General features: G+C 43.2%; 1 long non-coding RNA gene across 1 annotated transcript in view; it reads right to left on the bottom strand.

Annotated features, from left to right (window-relative positions):
- Nucleotides 1-223: 223 nt before the first annotated feature.
- LOC144819716 (uncharacterized) overlaps nt 224-23,158 on the bottom strand; it is a 58,314-nt gene continuing 35,379 nt past the window's right edge. The window contains exons 2-3 of the long non-coding RNA XR_013607532.1: nt 20,067-20,224; nt 224-456 (exon numbers count right to left, since the gene is read on the bottom strand). This is a non-coding gene — a long non-coding RNA (uncharacterized LOC144819716). The remainder of the gene's footprint in view (nt 457-20,066; nt 20,225-23,158) is intronic.

The raw sequence follows: 23,158 nt of genomic DNA, 5'->3' as shown, positions 1-23,158 counted from the left end.
AGGAAGTTATCCGTACACAAAGTAGCTTCCTTCAGTGCCAGGGATTACTGTGCAAATGTGTGTGTGTGTTTTTTAGTCATAAGGGAAAGCAGGAAAACCTGCTTGTAGAGTGCACTGTTCCTAAAGGGGAAAGAAACCCTTTCCCAATGCTACAACAACATATTACTAGTAATCAGTACTATACACAAATGTTCACATACACATTTAGTGTTTTATTCTAGCATCTCTGTATGACATATCTATATTCTTTCAAAATATCTTTTTGTACAAACAATAAATGAAAATTGGTCTTTTCACAGTTCATAAGTTGAAGACCATATGTTTTGCTGACTCGTCTCTTGGTCGGATGTGGAAACAGGATTATTAATCACTCATAAAACTGTTGATGCAATTTTCACACGACATGGTGCCCAATGCATTTCGGGACCAGGAGGTACCCTTCATCAGGGGGAAATCCTAAAATATATACAAACAGTCGATCAATGTCAGGTTAAGGTGCAGAATAATATCACAGAAGTTAACAATCAAATGGTAGTTCACTGACACTACAGGGGGAACAGAGAGGTAACCCAGTTCATAAATTCATGCAATAATGCATCTATATGTAGTGGTACATAGGATGGAACACGAGGTAAATGCGGAAAACATATCATTCATCAGTACATGTGATGATACCATGTTATTTAAACATACCAACATAGTGAATAAATGTGTCTCCCAAGTTTTTATCAATGTGCGCCTACTTATGATACATTGCTATAGAAACATAAACATCTTAAACGTACGAAAATGTACCATACAATCAGAAGTAACTTTGGAAATAAATGATTAAATGACCCTGTACATAATACACAACTGAGCACTATTAATCTACCTCTAATATCAACCCATTACGATCATCATGACGTCACATACCTATGTGGTGATATGTCGCTGAGGGACGATGTCCTATACTCTCAAGTGAAACCCTAGGTTAATCTAGGAGCCTGTAAGCTGTAAATCTATGGATTAAAAATGGACATAAGAGGTGCTGTTGTCATAGGAATATTACTAAAAGTTGTACACAATAACGTGTTGATAATTTTTAAATCACCTGGATAGTGATGATCCTCCTAATACTGGTAGGTGCCCACAATAATCCAGCTACGTAAACGAAAACAGTGACAGGATTTAGATGAAAAATCGTGATTATAAGAAGGACCCTGTTCCCTACCATGTGCTAAAAGTTAACGAGAAATTGCATACCTTCGTAAGTTTCAAGGAGTCATCGATGACAATCTGAGGATACCAGTTAGCTTTAAGGAATAACTCGTCCAGACTACTAGTCTGTAAAAATAAACGCCAATATGTAACTTAAGTCCTGAGCATGAACGCCCAAACACGACTAGTGTAAATAGTAAATAATGTACCTTAATGGTTGCTAGCTGGTAACGTGCAGAGAGTTTGCACGTAAATAGACAGTTGCAGTATGGGGTTATGTAATCGTGCCGTTGCCAAATCTATTGGGGACATAAAAGTAGACTTGACTTAGAGTTTACCAAACTACCGAAAAAAACGTGAAAAATAATCTAGTCATAACTAGAATAAAGTCAACAGGAGAATCTTTCTATTTATTCTCAAAATAATGTACCTGTATGCTTGGAGCGTAGCCCTGTCTGGAAATCTGCTTGTCTGGTGAAACCGTGTTACCGCGCAAGGTTACCATACAACTATTTAAAGAGTTCCTTAGAACCCGCCCTAGGGTAATGAACTCTGGGAAATGTAGTCACTACACCAGATGTAGTTTGAGGCATTGAACTCAAATGTATGACTACAAGAGTATCATTTACAGTTGTAAGCTGTCTCTAAAAGAACATATCGATTCAAATTTCGAAACTGGTGCACGGGGAGATGAACTACGAAATGATAATATTATTAGGATACATCCTAATTTTTCAGAAGTTTGCCACGATATTTCTGAAAGGGGGCTCCTAACATTAAATAGTCTAATATTTTTACTAGACGGGGCAATCCATAGTTTAGTGACTCGCCTGGAAACCTTTTGTAAAAAGAATTGTACAGTAGTTAAAACATCCTTAAAAAGAATTAAAACAGAAAAAATACAGTATATAGCAATGCATCATCCGAATGTCAAAGGGTAAGGCTAGCTGTGCATCAATAGGACATTAATACAATACAATGTTACTACGTATTCATAAAAAGCACCCTAGATCTAGCCTATCATTCAGACCAATAGGAATTCCTGTACATAAAAAGTCTATCCAATATGTTTCTCGTTGTAATAGTTTGGCAGAGTTGTCTTGACCTTCTTTCTTGGGTACTAATTCTAAAATTTGTCCTCGTAATTGCGATATATTGTGATGGTTTTCATCCCAATGCGTGGCTAAAGGGGAACTCTTTTGTTTAGTCCTAATGTTACTCTTGTGCTCTGTGAGTCTGATTTTAAATTTACGTTCTGTTTTTCCCACGTAAAGTTTGCCACAAGGGCATTTCAAACAGTAAACTAGATTGGTGCTATTGCAATCTGATATGTGCTTAAGACTGATCTTTTTACCTGTCATGGGGTGGGTAATACTATTGCCAACAATAATGTTATTACAATGTACACAGTTTTTGCATTTCATGGTACCTTTATATTCAGGAGAAATTTGCGAACTTTGAGGTGAGCGCAATAAATCCATCAAATTGCGACCCCTCGTGTGGGCAAATATAGGTTTCTCTTGAAATATGCCATTGAATTCACTCTCATTTTGAAGAAGTTCCCATCTCCTTAAGATACTCTGTTTGATCTGCCTAGTAGCTGTTGAGAATTTAGACACAAATGTAAAAGTATTTTTACTGGATCTAGTTTTGGGGTTCAATAATGTTTGACGGTCAATTATTGCAAGTCTGTCTAGGCTTTGGTTTAGGATATCTTTGTAACTTTCTCTTTTGGCAGTTTTAGGTCTAGTGTTATCCAACAATATTTTATTATACTAAAATTATGCATATAACATAGTTAATTATGGGAGTTTTAGCCAAACTTCACCCATTAGTCTGTTTTTGCGTTATTTACATTTTATTTCCACCCAATACAGTGTGCATCATGGGGCAATGGGAAAGCCCACTTTAGCCATCGACTGACTTCACTATGAGTTATGGCATGCTATCCTTTCACAAGGAAGTTATCCGTACACAAAGTAGATTCCTTCAGTGCCAGGGATTACTGTGCAAATGTGTGTGTGTGTTTTTTAGACCACAACAATATTTTTGCCTTTAACCAAATGCTTTTGCTTTAAATTGAAAAGTGTCTGCCAGTTTCTGCCACAAAAGAGTTTTGAAAAAAATGTGGCAAAACAAAACAACCATTGCCAAAAGACTGATTACCAACGCCAGACCTGCTGGCTTTGGCAGTGCATGCTGTTTGATTATAAAGCATGCTGACATCCTTCGGCAGAGCTCTACAGAAAAATGCAAATATATAAATCGCAAATGAGATACAAATGATACCTCATCCACTGCATCCACCTAAAACAGACATAGGAGTACTACACTCATGGACATCATGTAAAGGTCACCAGAAGTAAAAACTGCAGCAGCTAGATTGACCCTTGGTATCAGTGGCACTGCCTTTGTGATACCTAGCCGCAGATGTGACAAAGAAAATGGCCAGGAACAGAAGTTAAACAAAGGCTTACTTGTGGTGGCTTGCAGTTATCTTTGGCATTTGACTATATTCCTAATAGGGGCAAATACGTTCAGGAGTAGAACACACAATGCAAATGAATAAAGAGGCATATATACAACGAAGTGACGGAGTGCAGCGTTAGTCTTCCGGGCTTAACGCTGCACTCCACCACTGCAGAAATGCAGGGCTGCACCATATTTACAAGATTATGGTGCAGCACCTGTGTTTCCCTCTGTGCTGGCTCTAAATTTAGCAGCCTAGCGCCAACACAGGCACCCTTGCAGCATGGTGCAAGGGTGTCTGCGTTGAGGGAATGATTGTTTATGTGTGGGAAGGTCTCTCTTTCTGCAAATAAACAATCTTTAAGTGACGTTTATGTAACTTTTATGTGTGCTGCTTAATGCAGCCCACATAGAAGTTGCAAAACGTCACTTTTTAAAGATTGTTTATATGCAGGAAGTGTCAGGAAAAGTATGCAATCAATGTTTTGTTTTTGTTTCTATGTGTGCTGAACAACACAGCACACATGGAAACAGGAAAATGGACTAGAAATAAAGTATTTCTCCTTGTTTTGCCTGTTTAAGACCAGGTTTTCCCTAGTCTTGATTTTGGCACTGCCTCCTATTTAGTCCACCCTTGTACATATGGGGCAGTGTCAAAATCAATGTGTGTTGCGGTGGACACCCTCCGCAACACCCATTGCCCTCCCTTTCCCGCTAAGTACAGCGTGAAAGGGTGCCTTATTTACAAGGCAGCGTTAAGCCACATTAAATGGCTTAACGCTGCCTTATGAATAAGGTGAAGCCCCTATCGCCACCACAACGTCACTTAAAGTGACATTGTGGTGGCGATTGGGGCTTGTAAATATGCCCCAAAATGTTGCCTTCCAGAAACTTAACAATGGCTCCACTTCTGACTTGGGGGTTATACTCTGGGGTGCCCCTAAGCGAACTTTACAGCATAGGAGAGTATGAAAAACAGCACACAAGATCAAAGCAGAAAGTAACAAACATTATATAATGTGCTCAATTGATGTTGGAAAGGGCCAAGTCAAAGAGGTGTCTCAGTGTCTTGGCTGTCCCCGAGCTTGTAAGAGGAGGAATAAAATCAGCAGAGGGGAAAGGTGAGAAAAGACATTGATGGACAGAGATAAAACAGGGGAAGATGACACGGGGAAGTAGAAAGAAGCTAGGAGAAGGACTCTGCAGAGTGTCAGGCCAGTGACACAGAGGCAAAGACAGATGCTTGTGTTTCTGTAGGCTTGAGCAAGAAAGATAATAAAGAGACAACTGAGACATAGAGGAGACCAATGTGAGAGCGATAGAGATCAATAGATGTGATATCACAGGATGTTGTGCATTGAATTTTGTTGGGTTTTGTTTGTGTTATTCTTTCTTGCTCAATGCGTGAATTTACTTTTTATCTTTGGTAGCTTTCCTCACTTTACTGACAAACAGATTTGCTTACTGGAGCAAAGATGGAATTGAGAACAAGTCATTTTTAGAACGTTTTTTTGTCATTGTAGTGGTAAGTACACTATATTTAAATATTGTGGGGCAGATTTACAAGCCTCCTGCGCCACCTGTACGTCACGTTTCGTGACATACTGGTGGTGCAGGTGGCTCCTCCATATTTACAAGGACAGGAAAAGCCACCCTGTGTGACTTTTCCTCTCCTTGTAAATACGCCCCTTTCGCACGCAGCACTTTGCATTGAAGGGGCGTTTCATGGGTGTTGTTGTGGGTGTTCCCACGCAATACCCATGGAACAAGACACATCTCCAGATTTACGAGAAATAGTACATGTGGAGATGCATCTGAATGCCCCTTCCTGCACAGAAACAATCTCCCCACGACGCAAGCATCCTTGCACCATAGTGCAAGGGTGCATTTGCCAGTACATGGCTGCAGTTTGTGCGCCAGTGCAGGGGGAAGCAAAGAGATGCAACATATTCTTGTAAATATGTCGCATCCCTGTGCTGCGGAAGTGCCGCAGCGTGATGCAGCCAAAGGGCTTGCAGTGCCACGCAGCGGCACTTCCTTGTAGATCTGCCCCTGTATATTCTAGCCCTCCCTTATAGGGTGCGGCAATGCATGCCCTTTGGCTTCAATGACAACACTGGAAGTGACACCACACTGACTTGGTCTCAATGAGATACCAGAGAGACAATTAAAAACCCTACCATAATTGTTTTGTTAAAAGGTTATCTCACAATTCAGCATCTAAAAAGCAGTTTACTTTCAGGATTCTGAAATGCAATGCGGCAAAGGGGATCACAGCTGCAATGATTATGTTTCCTAAATTAGGCTTGGGTCATTAGGTACGGTGGCATAAAATGCCTGCCTTTCAGTTCCTTATTAATTACTGCAGGAGTGAGTGGTGAAAAACAACACATATTAAAAGATTCAAGACCATGGGCATAACTGATGGACACAATATAGTATTAGTGGTATTTTTAAGTTCCATATCAATTGTGACCAAATGTCAGAATTAATGCTAATGGACTGAGGTAGTTCCCTGTTGTGGCCTCTTCCCAAACTAATTCACAGTTGCTCTAGAACTGCTACTTTTCAGCTTCCTAATCAATAATCTTCAGATAACTTCCTAGAAGTGCCATTTTCGGAGGAAGGGTGCTTATCAAATTTTAGAACCTAGTAGACTGATATGTTAAAGTTTAGATAGCAGATATGGGGCAGCAATATATCAAAACTCACCAGAAAAAAAGCAAAATAAAACCGTAAAATAAAACAACACACTACAGCATGAATAAGCAACAGGGCGTGATACTATGCAGCCACATACACAGCAACAAGACATCGGAAAACGATAACACAGCACAACATAGCAAATCAACAATGCAACCGTCATCGTGGTATTGTGTGAAATATGTGTATGTGCATGCTTAGACAATTCCAGAGCAAACAATACACCAGTTCACAAAAACATATCACTATAATAACACAACAGCAGTACAATAGAACATAACACCATGTACAAAACAACACCTCTCAACATAATCAAACACACAAAACATGAACACAATTCAAGAGCGTAACAAAGTAACAGAAAGTATGGCAATAAAACACACAACACACCACACAACAACACAACAGACCGACATTAGACCAAAACATGAATAACACACTACAACAAAACATAACAGAACAACAAAACAAAACAGTACACTACACCACATCAGCAAATAAGAATGCAAGAAAACACCACAGCACAGAACATATAAAGAAGCAAAACTAGTTGTTGAATCCAGCAATAAAGCCAGCAGTGAGAGAGCGAGGGGACCCGAGGGAAAATTGAAGGAGAAAGAAAGCAAATGTAAAAGGATATGACAGAGGGGGTGCAAAGAACAAGACGTAGGCAAAAGTAAAGAGACTGCTGTTGCCATCTTAAATATGCTATCTGTGCCTGTTGCTCCAGAGAGTCCAGCTGTGATATGGCAGCTCACCTGAAACTGAAGTTGAGGTTGAACTACTGGGGTTGCTGCCCCAGGAACCCATGATCAGATACAAAGAGTTCAGTCTACCCTTAACTTTCATCATAAGAATGTTACCACCCACCGTACCCATGCACCTCCAACGGCCTCACCCTCTGTGAAGACTGCGAGCCGAAATAATCCCCTACCGATGAACCATATCTCAAACACCGTGCAACTTACTGATGACAAATACAATTAAAGTTTCATTGATAGCTTTTACCACAAACACATTCAGATCACTTAATGTGATACAGCTAATAAGACTGACAAGTTCAAATACCTTCTACTAAAAGTGCCTATCTGACACAGCCCCAGAATTCCTACCTAAAATCAGAACATTTTGGGCCAGATGTACGACCTTTTTTTGTGGCCGCAAACGGGATATCCTCACTTTGTGACCGCAAAAAAGGGTAAGGGCATGTGCAAAATAGCATTTGCAAAACTTGCCATTAGGAAGGGGTGTCCCTTCCTAATAGCGAGTCACCATGCCACGTACTATTGTTTTGTGACCACATTTGCAGCTGCAAAAAACACTCGCAGTTTACCACCTACTTCAAGTAGGTGGTAATCCACTCGCAAACGGGAAGGGGTCCCCAGGGGACCCCTTCCCCTTTGTGAGTATGTGAGATAATATGTATTAAGAGTAGACAGGGGTACTAGGGACCACTGCCTGCCCTTTAAAAAATGTAACTGAAAAGTTTCATATTTCTTTTTTAAATGCATCCCGTTTTCCTTTAAGCAAAACAGGCTGCACTTAAAAAAATAAGAACTGCTTTATTAAAAAAGCAATCACAGACATTGTGGTCTGCTGACCTCAGCAAGCCACCATCCCTGCGAGTGCGAGCCATTCATAATGGGGTTGCAAATTGCACCTGCCTCATTAATATTAATGAGGCATGCAATTTGTGACCCCATTAGGAATCCCAAACAGTGTCTGAATCACGTTTCTACATCCCAATTTGCGAGTCGCAAATTGTGAGTCGCAAATGCTAAGCAATTTGCAAGTCACAAATTGTTGAGCCATACATCTGGCTCTTTGACTCTTATCTGTAGGTTTGAAAGAAACATTTGGTTTTGTGAGAAGGCCATCCAGGTAAACTAAAGCCTTCATATTACAGCTAAGCCAATATTTTCGTATGAATCTATTTACATAAAAACAGACAAGTATCCCATTTGAAAAAAGAATGGACATTCAAAGCAAAATCCTGGTCTGTTCCAACTCAGGCTACTTTGAGTACTTGTACCTCTCTTCACACCCACCTATCCCAACTGTTATTGGTTTATTGGCACTACTGCTAAAACTTGTGACCTGGATTAATAGCAAATGACGTCTCATAAGATATCTTACGAATTAAACAGAAGAAATGTGATGCTTCACTCCCTGAGAATTATGAGCAACTGCTGTATTGTGTGCAATACAACTAGCCTGCCTGCCTGAGGGGACTGTGCTTATTGAATTTGGTGCACAAGAGGTTAATGTATAGTCCCTAGTACAACATTTAAAAGGACAACTTAGTGACCCAGTGGATGGGTAGTTATAGTTAGGTCTGCATTTCCATAGGAAAACCCTTTTTTGTTTTCCTAATAACTTTGTCTCCGTTTAACGAATCTTCCCAGAAAAAAGTCTGTTACACCTTTTCTCCTTCCCAGAAAGTTTCAGGTGATCCGTCAAGCGGGGGGACCAAGAAAAAGGGGATGTCCCAAAATGTGTTTTCCTAATACATTTTCCATAGGAAAATTGAACATTGATATGCTAAAACCACTCAATCAAACAGTATTTGTATTGCACACTTATCACCACGGGGGTACCCAGGCGCTGCCATACCACTGAACAAATTTGGCAGAAACCTAGATCTTGGTCCAGAAAGCATGCTTTGTGTACATTTCAGACAGTGGAGGATCTGCTGGGTCAACAGGAGATCTTATTGTCTGCCACCACATCAACATAGATGTGGCAGCAACCACCTAAGGGCTCATGACTCAGTCCTAAGCCCTAAACAAAAGATTACAAAAATACATAAGGGGGAGGTTAGGGATACCCTGACCCGCTAGGGCTGGTGCAGGGGTCCCAGAGTTAGTCTGTCATGGTCCAAAATCATTTTTTTTAAATTTAATTGGCAGCAAAAAAAAACGTGGGTTTCTGCACTACTGCAAAAATTACACCTGGGGTGGGCCAGGATCATGAGGGGGCAGCAGAAAAACAAATTTAGGGGAGGGGGCCTAGCTCCCCAGCTGAGACTCTAGGAGGCCCCAATAATCCCATCCCTTGGGGCCATCATCATAATAAAGGGGAGTGGTCCCTCTCCTTACCCTCTATGGGCCCCAGGGAGCCCATCCTCTGGGGATGACATAATAAAAATGGAGAGGGGGCATGTAGCCTCCCTCCTCTAGCCTAAAAAAGGCCATCTAAAATTAAAAGGAGAGGGAGCATACAGCCCCTCTTCCCGAGCCTTAAAAGGACCAGGAGACCCCATTCCCACAGGCCTGGCTCGATTAATGTGTCCCAGGGAGTTCATGCCCAGGGTAGGTAGGTATACTTGTAAAGCGCACTGTTACTCCATCTCGGAGTGTCCTGGCGCTGTATACCGCTGGGGAACCCGTCCTGGCTTTCCCTGTGAGATGGTCCCTCCTGGGCACCTCCAAGGTGAAGCCAGGCATCCCCGGCGCTGATGGGGCCATTGTGGAGATTAAGCAAGCTATTGCCCAGAGTTGCAGAGTGGAACCCATGGTTAGCATAGGCACCTCGGCGAGAATAATCGAGTCCGCGGACATTGACCCAAGACCCTGCCGCCTCAGGAATTGAACCCTGGTCCCGAGCCGATCTCTGCTTCAGGGTCTGCCGCTTCTAACCAGTGAGCCACACTTCTCCAGGGCACAGTAGTTTCACTGCACACATTAGTGCGGGCAGGGAAACATATCTGCTTCCACCTGCCAGGATCATTTTTAAGGCTCCCATCATGATAGAGCAGACATGTGGGTAGGGAAGGCATGTCTGATATCACTTGGCAGGAGCTTTAAAAATTCTCCTGCTTTTGCTCGATGGAAAAAAGCATTAACAGCTGCTCCCGCTGGGCGGGGGCAATGACGCCCCCCCCAGCAGGCGGGCAGCTGGCTGGGGTCATGGGGGCCCTGTGGCCCCCTCCCAGAAGATACACAGGCCCTGAGGGACAGGGTCTCCTGGTCCTATCAAAGCTTAGAGAGAGGGACCACGCACCAATATGATTATCATAAATACAGGCAAAAGAAAGCAGCTCAGTACGAGGTGAAATTTAATAGGAGTGTGATTTAGGAAGTATTTGGAAGGGTTATGTAGGACGTGCTGTTTTAAACGTTTTTTGTATGAAGGGATAGAGGGATCGCCACTGCTGTTCATTGGTGGTACAATCCAAATCTTCGCCTTAAAAGTAGTGCTTCAATGTGGATGACTTTTACATTTGGGTATGTTCTTTTGTTTCTCCCATGGACCTGTTCTTTATGATGAAGCTATTCACGGGTGTAAAGGAATTTTGTGTGGTTTGTGTTATTCATTTTATAGACTGTTTTATATGTGACAGGAAGGCAACTTTTTTGAATTGTAATCACCTATTAAATAGACTATATACAGGTGTGCAGCTGGGGTTGCTAGATTGGGGTGGTCATTATATAAAATGGAATGGTGCTTTTGGGCACGTGGTTGGTCCTGGTGCATTGCGGACATAGAGAGAAACAACTAAATCAAATGTAGTAACCAACAGTAAATGCAAGTATAATACATTTCACAAAACACAGTAGAATTTAATGGGTCTTTTTCATAGAGTTTTGCTTTTTAACAGCTTTAGGCATATATTAGGCACACATACTACTTGAAATGTGGGCTTGAGTTCTCCTTAAGTCTTATGAGACGTTACCAGAGAATATGTTCCAGGATGCAAGCTACATATAAATGTCTGGTTCTCTTGGAAGAAAGGGAGGCTTCTCAAATGGGTTGCAATTATTGATGCCTTATGGATTCTTTCAGACTAATAGTTTGGACAAATACCCACATGCAGCAAGTAATTGTCCTGGATTGGATGAAAGAATATTGTATACAGAAATAACATTAATATAATTTCCTACATATCAATTAGAAAACGTTCCACCTTTTGGGTGCAGAATTTGACTATTTTTTGTAAACAATATTTTGTACACAATATTTATATCAGACAGTGTTCTGACAATAATATTCTGATACTCTACATTGTAAATTAAAAGGCAAGACTCTGTAGCTCAGGTTCAGCTTTGCCAGTTAGTGTTGTCTTCAGAAATCATTTGGTGCTTGATTGGACTACCTAAATCCAGTGCTTGTCAGCTTTGTACTGTTGATTGTACATAGTTTGGTGCACATGTTTAAAGACCCCCTGGCCTGGTCATTTTGAAAACACCACTGCTTTGCTACACATATTTAAAAGCCTCTTAATTGATGTGGTATGTTTTACAACAACTGGAGTTTGGCTGTTTTATCTTCTAGTACATCTTTTTCAATCAAACCAGCCTTAGCTCAAAATATAGAATGTGTATCCTGACATCCATTCTCTCTAACTTGTTTTCCAGTATGTCTGCTGCACATGTGTGCAGCTAACATATCACTCCTCGCAGCTGTGTTGCTTTGGGTGCTTATTTCTTCTTAGTCATAGAATCTTCTTTTCAATATTAGTGACTGTAAAAGCCAATGATAAACAAAGTGTGCTATTAAAACACCAAATAGCTGCCTATAAAAAGTAAGTTACAAAATGAAAGGTAAGATATTCAAAATGATACCTTTGCACCTTAATTGTCTTTAAAACCGTATCCTTACCATAAAAGAATATAAGCACTGACAGTTATGTATTATCCTACAGCTGCACCAAAACAGCTACCTGCTGGGAACCCTTTGCTACAACCTGTCACATTGGCCAACACCCTGACAAGGTTATATACAGATCTTCAAAGATTTTGCTTTGGGGTTGCTTCACCTGTTTGACGCAGACCTAACGCAAAATCCTTTCTGATATTTTCAAAACAATGCAAATGGTTACCTGTGTTGCTTTGTAAATAAAAAAGTAACACAACTCAGCGCATTGTGTTGCCTAGCATTACTTTATATCAGTTAGTCATTCCATAGGTGGTGCTTGGGCATTCCCATGCATCCACCCATGTATTGTGACACAAATCCATATCTACAAAGACTTGTAGACATGGGATTGTGCCTGAGGCTGCATAACGAGGGTAAAGGAGGAGAATTATCTTTATTTCTCCTCATGAGTTCCTCTTTGCTTGTGTGCTGCAAAACAGGAAATAGCCTCAAAGGGTACTTTTTGTGCAGGAAGGGTGCACTTCCTCCACAAAAACTAGCCTGATCTTCGGAGCTGAAGCCTCCACCAAATTAAATTCCAAGTTAACAATATATACTGGAGATCATCCACGTTTGGGCTGTAAAACCCAACAAAGATGAATTCAAAATCTACACTTTTCAGTTTTGCTAAAACCCACCTACTAGTGCCTCCAACACGAACCCTTCCTTGTCAGTATCACTACACCCTTACAGCATTGGTCTTAATCTGACACTGCAAAACACTCAATCCATTTCTACATGGGAAATAGATCTTTACTCTCCCTTGCAACCAGATGCGTCTCCTGAAGAAAATGTGAGTGTGACTTTCTTCCAGATATCTCAGCACCACCCTCTGCCTGGTGCGAGACCTAAGACCATTCACATTACAATAATTTGGTGATACTGAGGACTTTTTTTTTTGTTTTTTGCACAACTGCTCCCTATCAGTGTCCCACCACCACCCCAAAACCAACCTCTCCCCTGTGCCCTTCCATGGGGAACCCTCCCTATCATATTAGGCATATAAATGCCTCCTGAGCCTACTACTGGGAATTACAAAAGTAAGCTCTTAATCAACACATTTTGCCGTGCTATTACATGTCAGGAATTTGGCTCCCGGCAAGAAGGCTTTTGGATCCATCCTCTACTGATTTTGTCTTTTTATAGAGTTTGTTAGTTCATCCACATGCTGTACTGTCCTGTAGTTATACATTTGATTGTAGCACATTATGCGGAGCACTGCAGCAAATTTCAATTGCACCTTTGCCCCCAACGCCCTCAGCTGCTCCATTCTATTGCCCAACTCCCATTGCCTCTGCTCTGTTGCTTTACTTATATCGGATCTTATGATAACAGAGAACCCCATAACAGCATTAGGCCTATCCCTTAATGCCCACTGAGGATAGCCTCCTTGACCGAATACGAAAGAAAATTCACCAGGATCGCCCTTGGTCCATTGAGTAGTCTGCCTAAAAGGATCTCAATGCACTCTCTGGATCTCCGGCTCAAAATGTATATCCTGTCTGTTCTATAAGATTATATCTTGCAGAAGGCCAATTAAAAAAGCTTTTATGTCCGTGCCATCCTCCATCTCCAGGATATTCAAAAATCTTAAGTTGTTCCTACGAGAGTGATTTTCCAATCACTCAAGATCCTCCCTTAAAGATTGTTATTTTTAACCAGCAAGGTGATCCCCGTGGCATTTTTTACCACATCTTGCCTGATTCTTTCAACTTCTTCTTCCAGTGCTTTAGTTCGGGAGGTGATCTCAGTGAGTTTCTGCGCTAGCTCCAAGCATGAGTCCTGGGTGCCCACCGATTGGCCTCTGAGACTGCAGAGCGGCTCTTGATTTCTTCTTTTAGCCCCAAAAGGATACCTATCAATGCATCGCCAACATTTTCCTTGGGTGCCTCTTCAGGTTTGCCTTTCGCCTTACTCCTTACGGATAGCTCCAGTAGCTTGCAGCCTGACTTGTGCTGCCTCTGCCACCAGCTCTGGCCCCAGCCGATCGGCAGCGCCGCAGCTCCCTCGTTGACTCTTCCCAACACGTGGCTGAGACTACACCACTGAGACCCTCCCACGTTTCCAGTACCTCGTCCAGGGGTCCCTTACTGCCTGCAGTGACATCTATTACCAACATCGAGGGCCCCGGTCGACTCCGTAATCCCGCCGGTAAACACTATCGCCCGCCGGGGGCCGTGAAATTAATCAAGGAAATTGTTCCAGTTTGGGAGACTTTGTTTAATCTTGTGTATAAGGGGAAGACACGGGTTCCTGGGTCATGGAAGGAGGCTACTAATGTCCTGATTCTAAAGCCAGCTAAATATCCAAGGAAGGCTGATTCATATTGTCCAACATCCCTGCTAAACACAGATTATAAGGGATTAGCGAGCATTCTGACAGGGAGATTGGCTAAACTGGCACCTCAGCTTATACACATAGACCAGAAGGGATTTGTCCCAGGGAGGCACATACACAAGCTTACCCATCAGTTAATTGTCAGTATAGATCTCGCCACGACCCGGTCAACCGCCCTGGCCATTGTGATACTAGACAAATCCAAGCCTTTTGATCGCGTCTGCTGGGCTTTTTTTGTGGGAAGAAGTGGAGCCTATTGGAATTAGTCTGTGTTTTATTGGAACAATAAAAAGATTATATGAGCATTCTCCATCTAGGATCCTCCTAAATGGCTTCTTACATGCAGTTTTCCGGTCACTGGTGGCACTCAGCAGGAGTGCCCCCTCTGACCATTACTACTAGATATTTACATTGAGCCACGCACTTTTGCGGAGGGATGGGCAGGTTGTTCCATTCAGTTCAGGTGGCTACAAAAGTAAAATAGTATTGTATGCTGATGATCTTATAATATTCGCCTCAGATCCAGTCCAAACTATACCAAGGGTGGAAGTTTTGTTGAGAGAATTTGGAGCATTATCCAGATTTTTAATAAATGATCTGAAGTCCGGGGTAAATGGTTGGGATATAAGAGACTGGAGTGGGGAAGTAAAGGATGAGATCAGGTATCTTAGAATTACTATTTTAAAGTAATACCTCAGCATAACCTGAAAAGTGTAGTGAAGGAAGTGGATGCACTACTTACCAGATGGAAGAATTTGCCCATGACCATATACGGGAGAGTAAATTTGATTAAAGTGGTGGACCTCCCTAAAAGGACGTACCTTTTTAACTGCAACCCCCTGAAATTTCCGGGAATGGTAGTTGATAAGATCCATGGGAAAATAGTTGGTTTCATGTGGCCATCAAGGGGAGTATGGATGGCCTGAAAAAAATTAAGACTGCGGCTTGGAGAAGGTGGATTGACTGTTCCGGAGATTAAATTTTACTGTGTGGCCTACCAGTTTAAAAATGACAGGGTACTCCTCGGTAAACCAGTACCCACAACATGGGGAGGTATGTTGGAGGAAATGGTAAAAGAATGGAACGCTAAAGCCTTCCTATATAAGTTTGGTGCAAAGAAGTTTTTTCAAGAAGGTTTAGTAGAAGATTTTAAAGGCAGCTTTGACTGTCTGACTTGGAGTTAGAAGGATTCTGGAGATGGGTTACTTCTCGGATGTCACCCCAATTTGGGATACTTCTCGGTTTTCACCCTAATTTGGGATAGTCTTGGCAAATTGGAATTTTTTAAGGAAGGGGTGAGTCTCCCATTGAGGAGAGCTTGGATAGCGGTTTGGGGGAACTACTAACAGTACATAGTATGTTGCCCTGGTAAGTGTTAGCGGCAAAGACTGGCAATTATCTGTCCAGATTTAAGTACTTACAGGTGTCATCTTGGGCCACAGCCAATGTAAAAGAATTTGAGGGCTTGGGAATTTGAGGTAAAACTGCAGGATAGGCTCTCCAGGGAAAAGTAGGTTGCGATGTGGTACTGGATGCACCATGATGGTGATGATGGGAAACGGAAGGCCCCATATTCAGTTTGGGAAGCAGTTATTCAGGATACCGAATTATGAACAGTAAGGCAATCCTCCTTAAAACTACTATAATCTGTGGTTAAGTCAGCCAATTTGAAACAGAACCATTTTTATAATATCAACTGCCTATACTGGAGACCTCAGAGGCTATCGAACTTTGCACAAGAGCTGGTCCCAAAGTGTCACAGGTGCGCATTTCTAAGAGCCAATGACCACATATGTTTTTTAAGTTCCCAGAATTGCAGGTATGCTGGCAGGGGGTGGAGAATATGGTTAAGAATATCTGAGGGGTGAATATAATGTTAAGTTTAACATTGGTATTAATGGGGGTGGAAGCCAGCTACTAACAAAATCTAGGAGGGCCCTGCTATTTTATATGATGCTCCTAGCCAAAATAGAGATCTGTAACCGCAGGAAGGATTCCTTACCACCTAAGGTGATTGATTGGGTTCAGGCAGTCAGAAACATTTGTAAAATGGACATCGGTTCTGGAACTGGGGGGGCTGATCGCAGCTGGAAATGGGTCGACCTCCAAAGATGGAGTGGAATGTTAATGACTTATTGTGTGGTCTGATGATTACACCTGTGAGATACCAGGTACCAGGAAACAGGTAGGACTTGTCCAGCGGGGCCAGAGATATTATGCAACGGGGCCAAGGTGGCAACAGGTTTTGGTAGAATGGCCTTACAGATATTGGTGATATGAGGACACAAAAAAAACAATTACTATAAAAACGATCCTGATTTTAGGCAAGAGTGCCTGTGTTGGCGCGGGGCAGCCACAAGTGCACCAGCTCAAGGAGAGAGCAGAACTAAGCTATTTCTTTGGAGATATGTGCAATTCTCCTATCTTTGATTATGCAATGCAGTGCAGCAATATAATTTTCTGCTCTACTTTACATGTGCTTCATGAAAATACAACCTTTAGGGCTAGATGTAGGTAAATGGTATTTACGGATTCAAGGGGTGAGATTTAGGAAGAATCTGTAATTGAATTACAGATTCTTTAAAATTTGGTATTTACCGATTCGGTAAATACCGAATCGGTATTTCCTATAGATTCCTATGGGCTGTGAAGCCCATAGGAATCAATGGGAAATACCGATTCGGTAATTACCGAATCGGTAAATTCCGATTCCAGCAAGGGTGCAGGGGGTGTCACTTTGACACCCTCTGGCACCCCAAAAATAGGCATGTGCGCCATGTGGCACACAGACATGCCCTAAGGGCATGTCTGTCTGTCACATGGCTAGGTGTGCATGCACACATGTGCACATGCACACCTGATTTCGGTATTTTAACACCCAATTGGATTGGGTGGTAAAATACCGAATTTGTAGGGCCTTTGGGACTCAGAAGAGTCCCACCTACATCTGGGATTTACCGAATCGGTAAAAATACCGCTTCGGTATTTTACAGAATCGGTAATGTTACCGAATCGGTAAATTTACCGATTCTGTAAAATATGCCCCTACATGCCAATTCTTAAATACCGGTCGGTAACGGCCGAAATCGGCCGTTACCGACCGGTATTTTGGCTCCTACATCTGGCCCTTAATGTGAAAAGCAGTCTGCAAGCTACCACAGGACAAACTGAGAGAGGAGGGAGCACAATTTGGGTCTGTAATGGCACTAAGGAAATCAGGATCTTTCAATAAACTGGCAAGTATCATTACCGAAGACTTAATACCTAATTTCAGAAATAGTCCGGTTGTCTAATTCCAAAGAGCATTCTATTGTACATAGAACAGCAACCTTGCCAAGACTTATGGATGTGCAGCACCTACGTCTAAATTTTGAGTCAGCGGCAATTCAAACAGTAATCCTTTGCATTATTTAAAGCTTGATTTAGAGTTTGGCAGGTGGGTTACTCTGTCACAAAATGACATATTCTGGCCTTTCCTATTACAAGTGCAATAGGATATAACCCACTTGTATTAAGGCTGATGGGATATCATTCACATTTGTGAAGCAGTACTGGTGTGCAAAACTCTTATTCAAGACCTTAGCTTAATCTAGCTGCTAGCTGTCCCTAGATTTATTTTGTATAATATGTTGAAACTAATTATCAAGAACAAACACATGCCCACTCAGATGGGGTGACATTATGTCACATTACCACTTTGTCCAATTGCAAGAAATATTATAACAGTGCTCAAACCAACAGCTGTAAAAACAGCCATATATTTAAAGGGAAAATGCAATGCACACGTCTTAATTTGACTGTCTTCCTCGAACAAACACTGCAATGTCAGCTGCATAGGTAGATCTTATTCTAGCCCATTATATATGAGGCAGTGTGGGATATGGCTTTGCCCAGATGAAATGTTAGGGTGATGAGAATGCTATGGTGGAACAGGATCACTGGGAGAGTTCTGTATGAGGTGGTTTGTCAGCTACAGTTGGTGCACTGGTAGTATCATTGCTTTGAAGCAGATACCATTAGGTTACCCTCAGAGAGGTTCAGAAAACCAGGGCACCTGCAGATATCCCACCCAATGAGTCATCTCACCAGCAGTGATCCATAGCTTTCTATCAGACAGTCTCAGCTAATCTTTCAGCACCCACACATGGCTCTCGAAGACCCTTGGCATACTCCCAGACACCACTGGCAGGCCCTCAGAGATGGTCAGCCAGCATGTACACATCTTCAACCTCCTTTGGGTCACCCCCAGCCATCTCAGACCGTACAGTCTGCACTATAATTCTCTGAATCACACATCAGTGATCCTTTACTTATCCTGAGACACCCTAAAGTTCAGACAAACTTAAGACACAGTTTTTGGTAATTGGCCATTCACCCACCATGAAATACTCCTAGCTGGCATTAGATTCCACCAGATGTCCTTTAGAGACCCCGAACGTGCATTCAGACTTCTCAGCAGAACTAGGAGAGCCTGAGCCAGCCACTAAACACCATATTTTTCATTTAATGCACCTCTAGACTACTCTCAGAAACCCCGACCCGACCCTCAGAAACCTCCAGCAGGCTGTCATCTTGCCTCTTTGACACCTTCACTTATCCTTTGGACATGGTCAGGTGCCCATCAGTCTGCATTCAGACACTGCCATCTGATATTTAAACTAGACGTGCTCTGAGAGACCTGTGGTGTGCCCAAAAGACACCTCCTCAAGAAAACCTGAGCCTGTTTCAGTCACCACAAGATGTACTAACACTCCACTAGACATCCATTTGGGTACTTAGGGGCTCATTAGGATGGCGGACGGACTTGCGTCCGTCCGCCACCCTAGAGGAGGAGGGACCGTCCGCAGGGGCTGTGGCGGTCCCTCCAGTGCAATTAGGATGTGACCGCCAGGGTGGCGGTCACATCCTCTATCTTTAACATTGCGGCGGGTGCAGCTTCAAGCTGCACCCGCCGCAATGTTAAAAATGCATGCACTGCATCTGCGTTAACAAAGCGGCAGGCACCGCGCGGTGCCTGCCGCTTTGTTAACGCAGATGCAGGGGGGTACCATAGGTACCCCCCATGTGCACCCCCCAACCCCCCTTCACCCAGGGGGCCCGCAACGGGCCCCCGAAGTGAAGGTCCGTATGCTTTTCCATGGCGGAAAAGCCGCTGCGGAAAAGCATACATTTTACGGCCATCCTAATATGGCTGGCGGTGTCTGATAGACACCGCCAGCCATGTTACAGCTTTTCCGCCGCGGTTGTAAGCCAACCGCGGCGGAAAAGCGGCGGACGGAAACCAGGACCCACCAGCCATCCTAATGTGGCGGTGGGTCTTTGGTGAGTCCGCAGAGGATTTTCCGCATCCTCCGGGCCTCGGTGGCTTCCGCCGGCCCGGAGGATGCGGAAAATCCTCCATCATAATGAGCCCCTTAGTGTGCCCTGAGACACCTCCAGTAGGCCCTCCAAAGACTCTTGCTCACCCTTAGAAACCCTCAGCTCGACCTCAGAGCTCACATCCAGATGCAAAAACATACCCTTTAGAAAGCTTCAATGAGCCTTCAGACACCCACATTTAATCCTTAGACACCATTTTAACTGGCCCTCTCACAAGTCTCAGAGATGTTTTCCTCACCTTGACAAGCATATCTTGCTGGTCACCAGTGACTGAAGTTACAGGTTACCCACTGCCCCTCGAGTTCTCCCGCTGGCTATTTACATAGGAAATCCAAACATACCTTCATATATAATCCAAACATATCCATTCCCAGAGTTTGTCGAGATGGAGTACTCTTCTGACTGGATAGATGACGTACATGCAACAGATGATCGCATTCCACATTTCACTGACTCATGAAGCATTTTGAGAAGTTGCAATTGAATTGGTTTTGTTTTCCTTGGTAGAAGAAAAAGACAAAATGAGTCTATTTTTTTCCATTTTACAAACCTAATTATGTGCATTGGTACATGCTTTTAGTTCATCAAGGAGAGTAATGACTGTTCATAGGGATTTAATGTAAGGTTAGTTTAATTAGTTGTTTGTTTTGTTTTGTAATTACAAACTGACTGTGAAAAGAATTGCACACATGCTTTAATTATTTTGCATTTTGCCAACAAAGCTAGTATGTTTCATAATGCCCAGATTTCAGAATGTTGTTTTGGATAATTTCTTTAAATAGTTCTGGTTCGATTCTAAAAGTTGGCATGGCAAAGCTTCACAGTAGCGACGTGCACTTCATAAGGTTACATTTATACAAGTTAAAAAGTACCATACAATACCGACAAAAGAAAGAGAGAGAGAGAGAGACAATGAGTTCTAGGGGAGGAGGTAGAGTGAGAGAAAAGGTTTCTATGCAGAGAATATACTGTTGATATCAGTGGAAGTATGAGGAGAGAGCTAACTGTAGGATGAGAACAACAGAGTAAGGAGAAGAGATTAACACATTATTGGGTCACTGGCTTAAACTCCACAAACAGCCACGGTGACAAGAGGCCACAATTTCATTGACACATGGAATTATTATATTAGATTGCAAATATAATTCCCTTTTTTGTTTAGAAAGATTTTAAATCATGGCTTCAAATGTCCTCTGAGCACTTCTTTTCCCGAACTACTAGGCAGTGAGGTGTTTGTTGGCACCTAGAAGTACAGCTGATGGTTCATATGGCAAGACTGGATAAATGGTGATGCTACCTTTTAATGATTACCTGGGTCCAGCAGGCTGACCCTGGCAGCACAGACATTAGTCTACCTAGGATCTGTTAGAGGTGCACAGGACATCTGATAGAAGGAGAAAGGAATCACAAGGGACATTGAAAGACTAAATGCTGTGATGCTTTGGCATTGGGTATTTATGGTGGACCTGTCATTTGAAGGCAATATCAGGATTTGGTCAAGTGACTAATGATACCTGTGTGTTACACATTTTATACGCGACACAAAGGTGTTGCACAAACGTAAGATGTATACCACATGCTTGTTATATGTGTGCGTGTGTTTGTGTGTGTGTGTCTGTGTGTGTGTGTGTCTTTGCTTTATGATTGTGTGCATGTTTATGGGGTGATGGATCATGCAAATTGGATACTGCTATTAAATTAATCAGAGGCCCCCCTCTTGCATGATTCAGTGGTAGGGAATCTACCCACTGCTCAGTTACTTGAAAGCAGGTACTGTTTAATATATGTATGCAGAGTCCTGTTCTGAATAACCAGCAGGGATGTCTACTTATATCTTTAAATCGAGAATAAATACGTGGCTTCGGCAGCAAAAGAAATGCTTAAGGATAATAGATATCCACCATATCGTGTTTGAATCACCCAAGGAATGCTTCCATAAGGAAAGGACGATCCAGCCATTAAGACTGAAATAAACAATCTGACATGACAGGAACTGTAGGCCACTGTAGGCAAGCAAAAGCAGAGTTGGCAACAGTGGTTACAAGTGGTAACCGGGTAGCTATATTTGAGAATAGAAAGAAATACAAGATGTTACAAGATTCAAGTAAAAGAAGCTGAGAGGAATCAGTAAGGAGAGATCTTTTAGCTGCCTCGAGGAATGATAGCAGGTCGTTCTGGCATATTTTGACACATGATAATTGAACAGCAGCCAGGAATGCAGGACATTACCTACCACCGTAGGCTTGGTTTAAACAGCTTTCAGATAAATGTGTATATGGTGGGGAGCATCAAAAGTCTCAAAAATGTGGCAAAGCCCCAGGATTAAACAAGATCTGTAAAGATAAGAGGCCAAAACTCTGCATCGGCCTGCAATTTCCCATGATTATTTTGCAGTCTGGAATGAGCTGACGAAGGGAGGAAACATATCCCGGATGGTGGCAAAGGGACCGAGAACACGGAGGGAGAATTTCTGGCAGACATGGTCTCCGGAATCGGCGAAGCTTCGACGGCTAAGAGCCCTTGAAAAGGAGGAAGCCGAGAGGTGTGGCCGTCGCCAAGACCTAAGGGACCGGAAAGTTCAGGGACTGGTGTCCGCGATCGTGGCTGCACTGTGGTCGCCTGCTGCATGTGTGCTGCTGCTGGGTGGGCCCCAGCGGATCTTTGTTCTGGGTGGGGCGTGGAGGCCTTCGTCGCGGGAGATAGGAGCGCCTCTGGCAGGCCTAATGACAGGGCGAGGAGCAGTGCTTTGCGGCATGGATATGCCTGCGAAGAGGAACGAGAGAAGGCGGCCATACAGGTGAAAGCCCTAGGAGCTACGTGGAGCCTTCGAGAGCTCTCAGTGATGTCTCCCACTGCCAGTGTTGCATCAGGAGGCATCATGAGACCTGGGGAGTCCTGGGCCCTGGATTGGGCCTTGAGGCCTACGTCTATGCCTGTGCAGTTGTCTATGGGGCACAGTGAGTGAACCTGACAGGCAGAGTGGGGGAGAGATGCGATCCAAGTGGCAGAACTGGGGGATGCCGGGGCCACTTCAGACATTGAGGATCGTCTTATGGTGGAGGGTGCCCCCTGGAAACACCGCACTCGGCCTCCGTGTTGGAGGGAGGATAGAGGAAGTAAGTGCTGAAGGCCTCTAGGAGCAAGATTAGCTGCTGAGTGAAAGGAGAGTGCTTGGCAGACCCAGGCGGGCCTGCGGAACTGGAGGCTTTCCCCTGGGAATACCCTGAAGGGGGATGATTGCCCCCGTGCCCCATGGATGGACCTCCCTAGCTGGTCTAGCTTCTCTTTTAACTCGCATCATTGGCTGCAGCAAGAGCCCTTGGCTCAACCTTAAAGGCCTGGGCATTTGCGTTTTCTTTTCCTTGGAGAACAGCTAGCTGGGAAGAGGCAGCTGCCACGATATGCAGACAGAGCTGTGGACCACATTATAAGG

Source organism: Lissotriton helveticus, chromosome 2_1 (genome assembly GCF_964261635.1).
Source record: "Lissotriton helveticus chromosome 2_1, aLisHel1.1, whole genome shotgun sequence".
Lineage (NCBI taxonomy): Eukaryota > Metazoa > Chordata > Amphibia > Caudata > Salamandridae > Lissotriton > Lissotriton helveticus.
This window is presented reverse-complemented; position numbering and strand designations above follow the sequence as displayed.